The sequence below is a fragment of the Dipodomys spectabilis genome, unplaced genomic scaffold (assembly GCF_019054845.1).
Source record: "Dipodomys spectabilis isolate Male_0828 unplaced genomic scaffold, ASM1905484v1 ptg000009l, whole genome shotgun sequence".
NCBI lineage: Eukaryota > Metazoa > Chordata > Mammalia > Rodentia > Heteromyidae > Dipodomys > Dipodomys spectabilis.
Genome location: NW_024870686.1, coordinates 26,406,431 through 26,420,515, shown reverse-complemented (window position 1 = coordinate 26,420,515; position 14,085 = coordinate 26,406,431).

The following is a 14,085-nucleotide window of genomic DNA, read 5'->3' as shown; positions in this document are numbered from 1 at the left end:
TTCCCATCCTCCCCCTCCCACCCCCCCACCCAATCCTCCCCGCTTCCCCTCCCCACCAAACTTGTAAAGTTCGTTTTCATTAAGAATGGTATTTTATTTATATGTATTTATAAATTTAAGATAACTGTAATATTCAGTTCATTCACGGAGACTGGTTGACACAGAATATAGATCTACAGTGCAAAATGAGAAATGTAAATATAATTTACCTAAAGACTCAAAAATTAGGATTATATATATTATATTCTTTTTTATTTTATTTAATTTTTATTTTTTATTGTGAAAATACTGTATAGAGGGGTTACAATTACATGGGCAAGATAATGAGTACATTTCTTATCAAACATTGTAGCCTCCTCCTTTGTTTCCCCTTCCCATCCCTTCCCATCCTCCCCCACCCCCTCACCCAATCCTCACTGCCCTCCCACCAAAGTTGTAAAGTTCGTTTTGGACATAACAACGGGTACTTCTCATTGTTGCAATGTGTCCACCTGTATCCTTATTTAAACGACTTGTTTTTCCCCTTCCCCTCCACAAATTATACCAACATCAAATACAGTAAAAGCAGGGGTCATACTGTGGGGAAAGGACATACAAAGCAACAAAGAAATAATCTTATAAATGTGTTAGAAACAATCGCATGAAAGAAAAAAAAAACATTTGAATACATATCTTAGGGTTCATTTCCCTAACATCACCTCATCTAACCTTTTCTGCTTGACTCAGACATATATTAGATATTGCAAATAAGGGAAACCATGGGATCTATGTTTCTTTGGGCCTAGCTTACTTCACTTAATATAATTTTTTCCAAGCCTTTCCATTTCCTAACAAATGGGGCAATATCATTCTTTCTGATGGAGGCATAGAATTCCATTGTGTATATATACCACATTTTCTTGATCCATTCATCTACTGAGAGGCATCTGGGTTGGTTCCATATCTTAGCTATGGTAAATAATGCTGCAATAAACAAAGTTGTGCTGGTAGCTTTAGTGTGGTCTTGTTTGTAAACATTTGGGTAAATGCCCAAAAGTGGGATTGCTGGGTCATAGGGGAGCTCTATGTGGAGTCTTTTGAGGAACCTTCATACTACTTTCCAAAGTGGTTGAACAAGTTTACACTCCTACCAACAATGCAGTAAGGTTCCCTTCTGTCCACATCCCCTCCAGCACCTGTTGTTATTAGAGTTCTTGATTTTAGCTATTCTAACTGGAGTGAAGTGGTATCTCAATGTTGTTTTGATTTGCATTTCTTTTATGGCTAGGGAGGTTGAGCATTTCTTCATGTGTCTATTGGCCATCCTTCTTTCCTCTTCAGAGAAGTTTCTCTTTAAGTCTTTAGCCCACTTATTTATTGAGCAGTTGTTTCTTTGAGGATTTGTTGTTGGGGGATTTAATTTTTTGAGTTCCAAGTATATTTTAGATATGAGACCCTTGTCCATTGTATGGCTAGTGAAGATCTTCTCCCAATCCGTGGGTTTTCTATTGATCTTGCTAGCTATGCCCTTTGCCATGCAGAAGCCCTGCAACTTCATGCAATCCCATTTGTCCAACCTTTCTTTGATTTGCTGTGTTTCAGGGTCTCTATTAAGAAAATTTCGGCCCGTGCCAAGGAGACCTAGGGTTTCTCCTATTCCATCCTGTAATGTTTTCAGAGCGTCTGTTTTAACTCTGAGGTCTTTGATCCATTTGGAGTTGATATTGGTGCAGGGTGATATATAAGGATCTAGCTTTAGTTTTCTACAAGTGATTAACCAGTTTTGCCTGCATCATTTCCTGAAGAGGCTGTCTTTGTTCCATCCTATATTTTTAGCTCCCTTATCGAAGATTAGATGGCTATAGGTCTGTAGGTTCATTTCTGGGTCATTATGTCGAAAATGAACTTCACAACTTTGGTGGGGGGGGCGCTGGGGGTGGGGAGGATTGAGTAGGGGGGGTGGGAGGAGGATGGGAAGGAATGGGAAGGGGAAACAAAGGAGGAGGCTACAATGCTTGATAAGAAATGTACTCATTATCTTGCCCATGTAATTGTAACCCCTTTGTACGGTTTTTTTCACAATAAAAAAATAAAAAATAAAAAAATTCTAATGGATGCAAGGTAAGATTAAGAGAGGAATTGGAATTATTCATGCAAGGTAAGATTAAGAGAGGAATGGAATTATTCTGACTCCAAATCAGAAATGTTTTGCGCTCTCTCTCTCTCTCTCTCTCTCAATTTTGAGAGAACATAAATATTTAGTTCATAATTGGAATGAACTTCAATATTCATCAATATTTCAGTTTCAGAGAATTATTCAAACTCAAGTGATAACAGGAAGAGTCACTAGACAGCTTGTTTCCTGCTGTTTGGAATTTTCTTTCTTTTTTTGTTCTTTCTCTCTATTTGTGTTATTCTCTCATTTTGATGAAATAAAATTGAAAGGCAAGTAAGGCCACAACAATAAACCTCTGCATTTTAGCATATGAATATTTAAGAAAGTGAAGTTCATGTATCATCAGACATAGCTATATCAAATTTTGCCATGGTTGGCTAGCTTCTTTAGCATTTGATCCTCTCCACCCCCCATTGCATCTTAAGAGGATATTAAAATCAAGCCATTTAATTACTAAGTTAGGAAACATCTGAGGCAATTAGTGGGAAGAGCCAAGGTTTAAAACACTTGGCTTCATACATTCGTGATACGTAGTTTCAAATACTTCAAAGATAAGTTTATCTTATCAATTATTTCTTTAGTTTGCTCGATCTGCTATTAAAATGACTGCAACCTGGAAAGCTTAAACATAATAGAAGTTTATTGCTCCCAGGTAGTTGAGGGTTTCAAATTAATAGACAAACTTTCAATCCCCTATATAGAAAAGCAGCCACCAGTATACTATCATCTCTGAGAATGCAAGACTGAGTCAGGAACCCTGACCTTCCACAGTTCTGTTACCTAACCACCCGAGTGGCTCTCAGAACATCTGTATCATCTGCTCCCTGCTCTTGCCCTCCCTAAGGCCCTTTGAACTCTGCAGTTGCTTACGCCCTGTTTGTAGACATTCTATAACTCATACATCATGATGACAAGTATATGTATGTATATTATATATGCATGTTGATATCAATTATGATTAAGTATGATCCCATAAAATAATTTACCAGTGTCAATAGCCCTTGCTAGTGAGTGAACTCAGCAGTACTTGGCAAATTCAAGCCAATCACATTTTTGTGGCTGGTGAACTGATGGTTATTCAATAACTTCTGACATTGTGGAAAGGTAGAATCATGCCCCTCTATTTTTCTCACCTAGTTTTCTCATGATAGGTTGGTCATCTAGGATGGCTGTTGGGTGGCTGGCTTCTGTGGGCAGGGAGGCCTACTGGGACTATGGGATGGAGGGTAACACATGGCTTCTCCATTTGGCTTAGTCTTTTTTTTGTGTGTGTTTAAATGCATGACAGCTGTTAGGCCACTTAATGATTACATCTGAAATTGGCATAGAATTACTTTTCCTGCATTCTGTTAATCAAAACAATCACAGGGCACATTTAAATTCAGTAGGGTGGAAAATTAAACATCTCTTAATAGGGGAAAGTTACGTTGCAGAAGAGTATAAAGGATGGGAAATGTCACTGAATCAGTCTTTGGAAAATACAATCTGCTATGTGACTTTTTACTTTTCAGTATGTTGTCAAACTCTCGTGTGAATTTTCCATTCGAAGCTAAGTTTACCAGGAAGGATAAAGTCCCTTTACCTATGGTTTTCATTTTTTTTTATAGCTAGTGAAGTTTGAACTTTTTATTGTTTCAAATGAATGGTTAAAATAAAATTCCTTGCTGAGAATATTACTACTTCTATGAGTCCTGGCTTTTTATTTTATTATATCCATTATCTGTCTTGTCCAATGTAATCAGCACAAATACTGAATTGCAGTACATAAGGTGAACTTCACTGCCTTGCTTAGAGAATTTTGTGGTAGAATCTATATAAAATTGGTCTTACGATTCTCACTTATCCCAGAGAAGTTTAAAGTAGGAAATTATTCCTTCCAGGTTCTTCTTGTTATTGGCTGCATTTATAATGTGAAAATCACTCTGTTAGGCCTGATCTATGGGCTTTGTAATTCTTATTGGGTAATTATTATAATGTAATGACATAATAGCTTATATTTATGGAGTACTTACTCTTTGACAAGCACTATGCTAAGTGCTTTAAATGGTTAATTCATAGATGTAGATATAGGTACTCTTGCAGAAGGGGACACTAAGACTTAGGTGAAGTGAAATACTTTGACCAGAAATAGACAGCTAGTGATAATAGCGTCTAAGCATGTAAATGTATTGGAGCATCTAAGCGTTCTGGGATCGAATGCCTGCATAGCTGCATGTTCATGTATGTTCTGTACAGTCAGGAGATTGGTTAGGCCAAAAAATCTGATCTGGTTTTGACTGGACAGTCATTTCCTCAGTACCACAGACTCTCACTTTGATTTGGCATAAAACAGCAAAGAGTGGGAAAAAAAAACAGATATCAAAGAGGATGAAATGATGCACCCTAGAAATCAGTGGCCATACAGTTCTGTTACAAAGTGACATTACTTTGGAGAAAAGAGTCCATCACGTTGCTGTTGCATACAAAGTGATGCCTCACTGTTCCATGGATTGTAACTTCTGGCCACGGTTTGTCATAAATCTGCTTCATTCTCTAAAGAGGTTGCATCTTTATTATTTGGGATGCGAATCCAGTTATTTTGATTTCTGATAATAACTTCAAGAGAAAGTGGCATATGAGCATATGTGGGAATATACCCACCACGAAGTGCAAATCACCATGGTGTTATGGCTTTTGTCAAAATGCTTGGAGCATGTTCATCCGCATACCTCCACACACCTTGGGACTCGACAGCTGCTCTCAACGACTGTGTTGGCACATGCCTTCCGCTTTGTAGAATCGGCTCAGGTTCTTGGCTTCAAAAGATGTCAGGAAACTATGAGTATTAGATTAAAGAAAACCACAGGAGTATTTTGAAAATTAGATTTCTTTCTGTTATCTCTAGCATCAACCCCTGGCCAATCATGCCTGTTTGTAATATTAATCAATGTTGTATAAAAGAAAAAAAAGACAGCAGGTATGGATATTCCATGATTTTTTTATTCAAGAGAATCTGTCACCGATATGCCTATTTATAAAATGAAACAGTGCTATACAGGGCAGTAACCAACACAAGACTTTCTTGATTGTTGAAGTTTAGGTGAGAGCCAACTTCAATACTCTTCCTTTAAAGTTTTCTTGCAAGAAGAGAATTCTATCACAACTTGAGTCAGAGTGTCAAAAAGTGGCCAGTGGCTACCAAGAGCCCAGAGAAACAGGGGCTGAGACTAAAATGGAGCCACATTGTAAGGTATCTTAAATATTTGTTATGGTGACAGAAAACGGATTAACATTATCTATAAATCAAGATTTGTGATCAAATTTTTATTGGAGTGATGTGAGAATGAAACTTTGAACTTGAATTCTCCCAAGGTTGATTCTGGGGATGAGATCCTTGAATAGTTTTGTTTCTGATACTATCTGCTTCTTGTCCTCCATCTGACTTGTTCTTTAGTGATTCTTCAGGATACTTCCGTAATAAATCCTTTTTTTTTTTTTAAAATCAATTGCTGGTCCATGTACACTTTATATCCAGTGATGGCCCTCTCCTTTAAACATTTTTGAAAAATGTCTTCTGGTGATGGAGGTTTGCTCTCCCTCACAGGTATGTCCCAAATAGAAGTAAAAGTCCAATTCCATGTAGACAAGAAGTATTCAACTTTTCATGACATGACAGGATGGCAGTGGGAATACTGAAGCCCTCCAGGAGTCTTCCATTTGCTCTGCAGGTCTGCTGAGCCTTTGCTTCTCCACTCTGGGCCCAAGACTTGGGGAGCTTATCCCTGAGAACTTCTCAGCAGCTCCCTGGCACTGTGGTTCTGAGTGGTCTCAGTCAATGCTTCTTCTATGCAGGTGGGCACCAGACTGGATAATAAGGTGCGCACATAGACCCTGCCAGGCAGCCTTTTCTGTACAACCTGCCTCTCTTCTCCTCTGTGGGTCTGGTTGTGTAGACATGGAGTACCGAGCTGTTTCAGGATTTCTCCACACTCAAACCAGGCCTTTCTACATATGGCTGATGTAGTAAAGATGGGTTCCAATTTGGAATACTGGTGTTATTTTCTACCTGTAAAAACTTTTAATGTTGTTGTTCTATCTGGCTGTCAGTATTCTGTGACTGAATAAAAAATAGAAGACTCTCAGAGTAGAGATCTAACTTTCTTTGATGGTACACTGAGATTTATAGGTACGTGGGTCAGCTTCTGTTACCATAATAAATATAGGAGATTATCTTATAAAGACAAAAGCTTTCTTTTGCATGGTTTTAGAGGTTTCAGTGCAAGATCCCAAGGCTCCTTTGCTTTGGAGAAGTCAGCACCTCATGGCAGGAGTGTGGGACAATGGAAAAATTAAAGTAAAAGTATACATAGTGAAAACAGTTCTGGTTAGCATACGGCCTGAGAAGTTGTCGTCACTTTACCGTAGGAATGGGACAGAAGCCTGTTGCTGGCAGGTAGTCTCCTGAGCTTTTGGATGCTTGGTCTAAGATGATCAGAGACAGCATTGCTTGTCTGAGGGGCAGGTCGCCTTCTATCACAAGTAATTGAATTGTGAACCAGATTCTCCCTGGAATCCAGGGGGATTGTAAAGTGATGATTGCAGAGAATGGCTTGGATCAAAGGACCCAGAGGCAAAATGTGAGTCCCAATTTTACATTCACAAGGCCAAGATAAAGTATCTTTTAGATTGCCTCCTTATAGATTCTGCCTTGAGAAATGGCTTGGGGAAAATATTGTTACAGCATACAGTATGTAAAAGGGATATAGTTTCACGACTTTTGGAAGACAAAAATACGTTTTTTGGTTTTATTTTTAGTTACAGAATTAAAAAAATAACCCAGGACAGTTTATTTGTATTTTATTCCAGTCTCTTTAGGGAGTTTCCATGAAGATAAGCAGAAACATGGCATTAATGCATGTGAACAGCTTCCTCCACACAGCAATGGCATTTACTGAACCATAGGAAAAGACCCTGACTCAGCAGGTTTTCGGGTTTCGTTGTGGTGCTGCTGTATGGGTGGGTGCTGGCAGGAATCATTTCATCAGCACATTGCATTCATTTCCAGGTTTGTCTTGGTAGACTTGGCTGGCAGCTGTTCTGTGCTAACTATTTTATGCTATACAATTATAAGAAAGAGCACTGGGAATTTGTTCTGGTTTTATTCAGGAAAGCATCATGGAGCCATGGGTCAGTGGTTGATGATGATGATGATGATGATGATGTGTTATATCAGCATCCGCCTTGCAAGGTGGTTCTGTTTGTGACTTGCCTTGTGATAGATGACTTTCAATTTGTTTTTTGTGTTTTTTTTCTTCTCTGCTGTTTATGTGAAACCCCTGTAGCACACTAGCACTTATTCATAGCAGCCGTCCACTTTGAATAGTGTAAGGTGGAACACTGAGATTCGAGCCAGTCGGATGTATGTTAGAGCTGATGGAGTGTGACTTAACTGAGCCAATTTGTTGTACAGGAATAGTTCATACAAAAACTAGATGGGGGGTGGTTAAATGAGGAGATGATGAATCAGGACATGATCCAAGAAAATGCTTTACAGGAGCCAAGAATGCATGCAGCATCACGGAGCTCAGAGTTTTCCTACCTCTGCTAGACTTATCCTCGATGCCTTTCCTGGCTTCAATTCACCTATTCCAACCATTACCCTGAGCAAATCTGTCACACCATCTAGAACATCCATACAGGGTGCCTCATGTCAATAGCTGGTACTTCCCTTTCAAACGACCTCCTTTGCCAGTGCCTGGTGCATCTTAAATAAATGTCTTCTTTCGTTGACATTGGAACTGGCAATTGGGTTACAGATAGAGTAGAACTGGGTCATGGAGAAAATGAGGGGATATGCAGGAAAGTCTTCAAAGGGAAAGAAGAGGGCAGAGGTTAGTGGGGTTAATCTCTCTGGGAATGAGTTGTAGTTGTTTGGACTTAGTGCTCCTCAAATGTTTTTCAAGGAGTCTGTTTTTTTCCCCTTGAGGTTATTTATTATCTTTGTGGGTTAAGGAGTCTGCAGAAATCAAAGTACTAGATCCAAATATCCACAGCCACCATAGGAGCGTGCCCCAGGTTACTCTGGGCTACAGAATTTCGTGACTTCATTTCAATTTTCTCTGTGTGTGACATTTTAAACCCTTTATCAGACATGTGTCTGGGTAAATTAGTCACTTGCTCTGAGTAGAATTTCTGGATAATCATGCCCACACCGCAGGGCTGCTGTAAGTGACGGCTAGCAATAATGCTTGCCACATCTTCCATCTCTGTGTAGTGCATACAAGACAGTCAATGACTATTAGATAATGTTTGCGGCTGTGCAGAAGGAAATCCTTTGACACTATGCCTTCTTCGTTCCAGGAGCTTCTCAACTTTTTCATTGTGTTGAAAATAATGCTATTATAGAGGGAGGTGCCAAGTACCCAGAACTTAGGAGATGGCTACAAATACTACGGTTTAAGTTTCTAGAAACGTTTAGTAATGACGCTGCAATTCTGAGGCTCTCTGCCTGGTAATATAATTATAATGACTGCGGATGGTGCGCTAAGGCAGGAAATTCAAACATATTTTATATAAGTATGACTAATCTTTTATTATCATTTATGTTTTACTTTTAAATTTTTTTATGCTCAAGGTGACCCTCAGAGGGGTTACAGTTAGGTACGTAAGGTAATAAGTACATTTCTTGTCAAACTTTTTATCCCTTCCCTTGTTTTTCTCCTATTCTCCCTTCCCCCACCTCCAAGTTGTCCAGATCATTTCCAACATTGTGTCTTGTGAGTATCGCTGTTGCATTGGTTCACCCTTGTCCTTTGTCTCACCATTTTGTTGTTCCCCTTCCCTTCCCTAATTCAGATAAATGTACATACGATACTAGAGTACCAAAAATCAAATACAGTGACAACAGGGGGTATACCATAGAAAAAAGAAACAAAAAAAATCACCTAGTACATTAAAAATAGCAAAGACAAACCTCTTGTGTTCATTTCTTGGAGCTCATTTTGCTTAGCATCATCTTTTTTTTTTTTATTGTGAAAATACTGTCCAGAGGGGTTACTATTACATGGGCAAGGTAATGAGTACATTTCTTATTAAGCATTGTGTCTCCTCCTTTGTTTCCCCTTCCCATCCCTTCCCATCTCCTCCCCCCTCCACCTCCCCCCCACCCCCCCTTGCCAAAGTTGTAAAGTTCGTTTTTTGACATAATGCCTTGTACATCTCATTGTTGCAATGGATCCACTTGTATCCCTATTTAAACAGTTTGGTTTTTCCCTTCCAGTATTCTCTTATATGGTCATATGTACTTAGCTATTGAGCTATTCTCCTCATCTACTAAGATTATCCTAGACATATACTAATTATTGCAAATAAGGGAAACTATGGGACCTATGTTTCTTTGGGTCTGGCTTACTTCACTTAGTATAATTTTTCCAAGCCTTTCCATTTCCTTACAAATGGGGCAATGCCATTCTTTCTGATGGAAGCAAGGAATTATTGATCCATTCATCTACTGAGGGGCATCTGGGTTGGTTCCATATCTTAGCTATGGTAAATAATGCTGCAATAAACATGGTTGTGCTGGTAGCTTTAGTATAGTCTTGTTTGTAAACATTTGGGTAAATGCCCAAAAGTGGGATTGCTGGGTCATAGGGGAGCTCTATGTGGAGTCTTTTGAGGAACCTCCATACTGCTTTTCAGAGTTTATTGTTATTATTCTTCTTTCTCCTAGACCAGTTTTGGTATTCTGGTTTGGGGAAAGGTCTGGTTCTTTACCAGGAAGAGCTCAGGATGAATGAAGACAGATATTTGGTGTTCTAGTATTGTGTTTTCTTGTCTGGAAAACACCCATTTCCTCTTTTGAATTCAGTTTCCCTTTATCTAAAAAAATGCAGGAAAGCTATGAAGTGGAATGGGTTGAAGTAGTAGCTGAAGGCTTTGAATGCAGACACAGTGATGTGTGTACCCTTTGTACAGAAACAGGTAAGAATTTCCCATTCCATGGAGAGACACTTTTCTCTGGGCCTGGAGTTCAGGAGCAAAGGCTGAATGAGCCTTTGAATGAATAGCATTCACACACTTGGACACTAGGGGTCTCTCCCACACTAGTTTTTAGCCTTAGGAGGAGGGATGGAATTTTTGGCGGAGATTGTTACTTGATTCATGGTTCTAAGTGCTGGCAGCATTTCTGTATCTTTCTCTGGCTGTCTATGCTAGTCTCCCACTAGAGCTTGCTCTGCTTCACTGTCCAGCTTCCATTTACTAAAGAACAGACTCCTTGATTTCATTGCTCTGACTCGCCTTTTTGTAGTTTTCATTGTTTTTGCTTTACTTTTCTGAGGTGTGTCCCTCAGTGTGTTGGGTCTAGAGTTCTATACAATTTTCTCTATTCACTAGATCACAAAATATCTTCTGTCAAGTGTGATGAGTCACTGAGCTTGTTTTGTGTGTATGACTTGTATTCTGGTGTGAAAACTCAAGGTTTTGCTCCTGAGGCTTTTAGAAGAATCCTTGGGGTTAAATGGAAACTTGCCAAGACATAGTAAAAGGCCTTCCTTTAGCCACTGGCCAATTTTTTCCCCCTAAAATAATGTGTTCTGTATCTTAGAATAGGAAACGTATGCTGTGTGGATGATACTTTGGTCAAGTGCACTAGTAGTGAATTCTATTGTGAGAACAAAAAACAAGCAGGCAAAATGAAGACTTTTGTGTGGGGAGGTACTGAAAGTGTTTGCAGGGGAGAAAATAGACTGAAGAGAAGGGAACTGGGCAAAAGGATGGTCTTAGCTGGGCAGAGCCTTGATTCGTACCCCCACAGGGACTGGTAGATACCAGTGATGATCAGGAATGCACATTTCATTCATTTCTCCAAACCCCATGGCTGACTGAGCCTGCTCTTACAGGCAAGCAATCATTCCTGTATTTAATGGAGACATTGTTGGACTTCAAGTCTTAACAGTATTAGCAGCTGAGATGTCGACGGAATATTAATGGTGATATCACTGCCTATCCTAGGAGATATTATGAGCCAATTAACTCTTCATCCAAGGGGGGATTCGCTGATCCAAACCAAGACCTGAGTGTGACACATATTTTTGTAGCCCATCCATTTAGTTGGGTGACCACTAGATTTTTGAAGGTGACAAACTGTTTTGGCAGGAGTACTCTGACCTAAAAAAGGGAAGAAGTGAATTCTACAGTATTATAGATGAAGCAGTAGGCAAGTCATAATGGAAGAAACAGAGATGAGGAAGAATTGCTTCCTCTAATCCCTATTAATGGGACAGAACAAATTCTACGTGTTCACGTTGAAGTTTCAGGTCAGGAGGTAAATACATTGGGGAATGTGTTTGCCTATTTAAAACATATAGATTTAATTGTAATCTCTTTTACTCTTAAAGTAGGGCTCAATTTTATTTTAATGAGTTTTACACTGTCTATTTCCTTAGTATATGTATAAAGAAAAGAAAACATACACTATCACAGATGGGAAATCAAAGGCTGAATCATAATACTACCAGCTCCAGCTTCTTACTGAACATCCAAATCCAGAAGTTGTTAATCTGGTAAGTATTATGGCTTTATGGTTGCCCATGTTCTGTTCCAAACACTCACCAGGAATTTGGATAAAGATAGAGGATACATTCTTCAAATTTTTGATACAAAGTTAAGAGAGTCAATAAAAAACTTGAAATGTCATAATCAGATGAAAGAGATCATATGTTAAAGAGAATCACACTTTGAAATGTGATAGGGATAAATATTAAGTACTGCATGTGTATAGTATGTATTATTATATAAGCACAATATCATATGTAGTTTATAAGTAATATATTATAGTTATATACATATATATAACAAGATGATAAGGATAAAAATCAAGTGCTGTATATAATATATTAGCAAACACAAGTATTGAATATATATGATTTGTATTATACTTCAAATGTTAGGACCCAACAAAAATGTATATGCTACATATACACATATATATAAGTATGATTGTATATACATACATTATATATACACATATACATATATATTTGTATTTGAATCTTAACATTTGAAGTAGAATAAAACGAAATAGCAAACATATCCAAAAATAATAGTCCAATGTACACTTATTTGGAATCACAGAGGAAAGTGAGTAGATAGGTAAGCTGTAGCTTTACCTTTCTTTGTTTTCAGATCATTTCATTGAGTCTTGGAGAACCAGTTACATTTTGTCTTCTTGGGGAAATATGTTTTTGACAATACTAGCCTCACAGACTTATTTACTCTGGAAATAGCTGGCCAGAGAAATTTCTATGGGGAAGATTCAACTTCTGTTATTGCAGCCATGCATAGCTCGTCCACACTGTGGTGCCTTGTCCACACCAGTGACCCTGTCATTCAGAGCAGACACTTTTAACACTGCCATGTCAAATCACTCTACCCAACCCATTGACTTGCTATGCCTTTGTGAATTGGTAGATTCACCATTGAATCTGTCCGTCTTCAATAAGGTAGCGCTTTTGGAGCCCCCGGCAGGAGTGATACAGATCTTCCACCCTGCAATGCTCTCTTGAATCCATGAAGTATTTAGATTTCCCCATGAGGACGGTTTGGAAAAGTCTTTGTATCTGAGAGACTTAAGAACTTGAGAGTCACATGATCAAGATGCAGTGGATTCATAGACTGCTTTTCAATGTCAACTCCTTTGTACAACTTCTTAAAGACAGTAGAAAAAAGTGTATGAAAAGAAAACCCACCTTGATTTGATACTTGAAAGATTCCCATGTGTCTGGGAAGCATGTCCATGTAATGGTGTGATACGACTCAGCATCTGAAAGCAAACTGGCTATGTTTTGTGGAATGGGGGCCTGTTTCCTGCCCTTTTAATCTTTTTCTTTGAGAGGGTGGGGAACAGCAGTGTATGAAAGCATCTCTCTAGAGGACAATGAGTTTTTACCAATGTGGGTCTTGATGAGGCCTATCATTAGGTTGGCCTTAATTTCTCCATAACCACTTTGTATGATGAATAGTCTTTTCTCTTTTGGGCACACTCTACTCTGGAATTCTGAAGGCTGATGATCCAGGCTTGCTTGTTTCATTTGAGCTGTGGCTGGTAACACTACATTGGGCAAAGGGGGAGGAGACTATGTTGGGCAAAGGGGGAGGGGACTCCGTGGGGCTGGGGCAGTAGGGAGGGTTTGTAAAGTAGGAGTAACCAAGCCATGTATTGTATGAACAGAAATCTTATTTTTCCTATTTCTTTGTTTTGAAAACTTGTATTTAGTTATTTGATGGTTTATGGATGTATTTTAGCAAGGCTTTATTTTAGTATAGCAAGATTAAAATAGGGAGAAGGAATGAACCCTGTTCAATTCGTTCCCCATGCAGGAAGTGAGAGTTAAAGACTCCACACACAACTTTTTTTTTTTTTTTGAAGAATTACAACAAACAAAATAGAACAAAGAACTAGTGATTTAGAGTTCTCTAGCCAGAATATTTGTAAAATGTCTAAGGTAATAGAAAGAATCATGCTCTTTGCTACGGTTTTAGCCCTGAATGTCCTCCAAAGGCAGTCTGTGGAGCTGTTGCAACTTTTAGGCCCTAGTAGGTGGTTGGTTATGGGGGCAGTGTGTCCTTGAAGGGGATATTGGGAACGGGGAAATCTTTCTTCTCTTCATGCCCTAAGTAACAGAGCCCCTTCCACCATATACTCCTAGCCACAGTGTCCTGTCTGGTTACGGCCCAAAGGCAAAAGGACACGTGCTTAGGAACTGAAGTCTCTGGACCTGTAAGTCACATTCAAACCTTCTGTCCGTCACATTGATTTTCTCTGGGATTTTGACCCTGTGACAGAAAGCTCACCAACACACTCTTGACATGAATCGTTCATGTAATGTGTCTGGGAAAACAATGTGTTGTGCTCTATTAGTGGAGGAGGCCGTGAGTAATCTTCTTTTTGT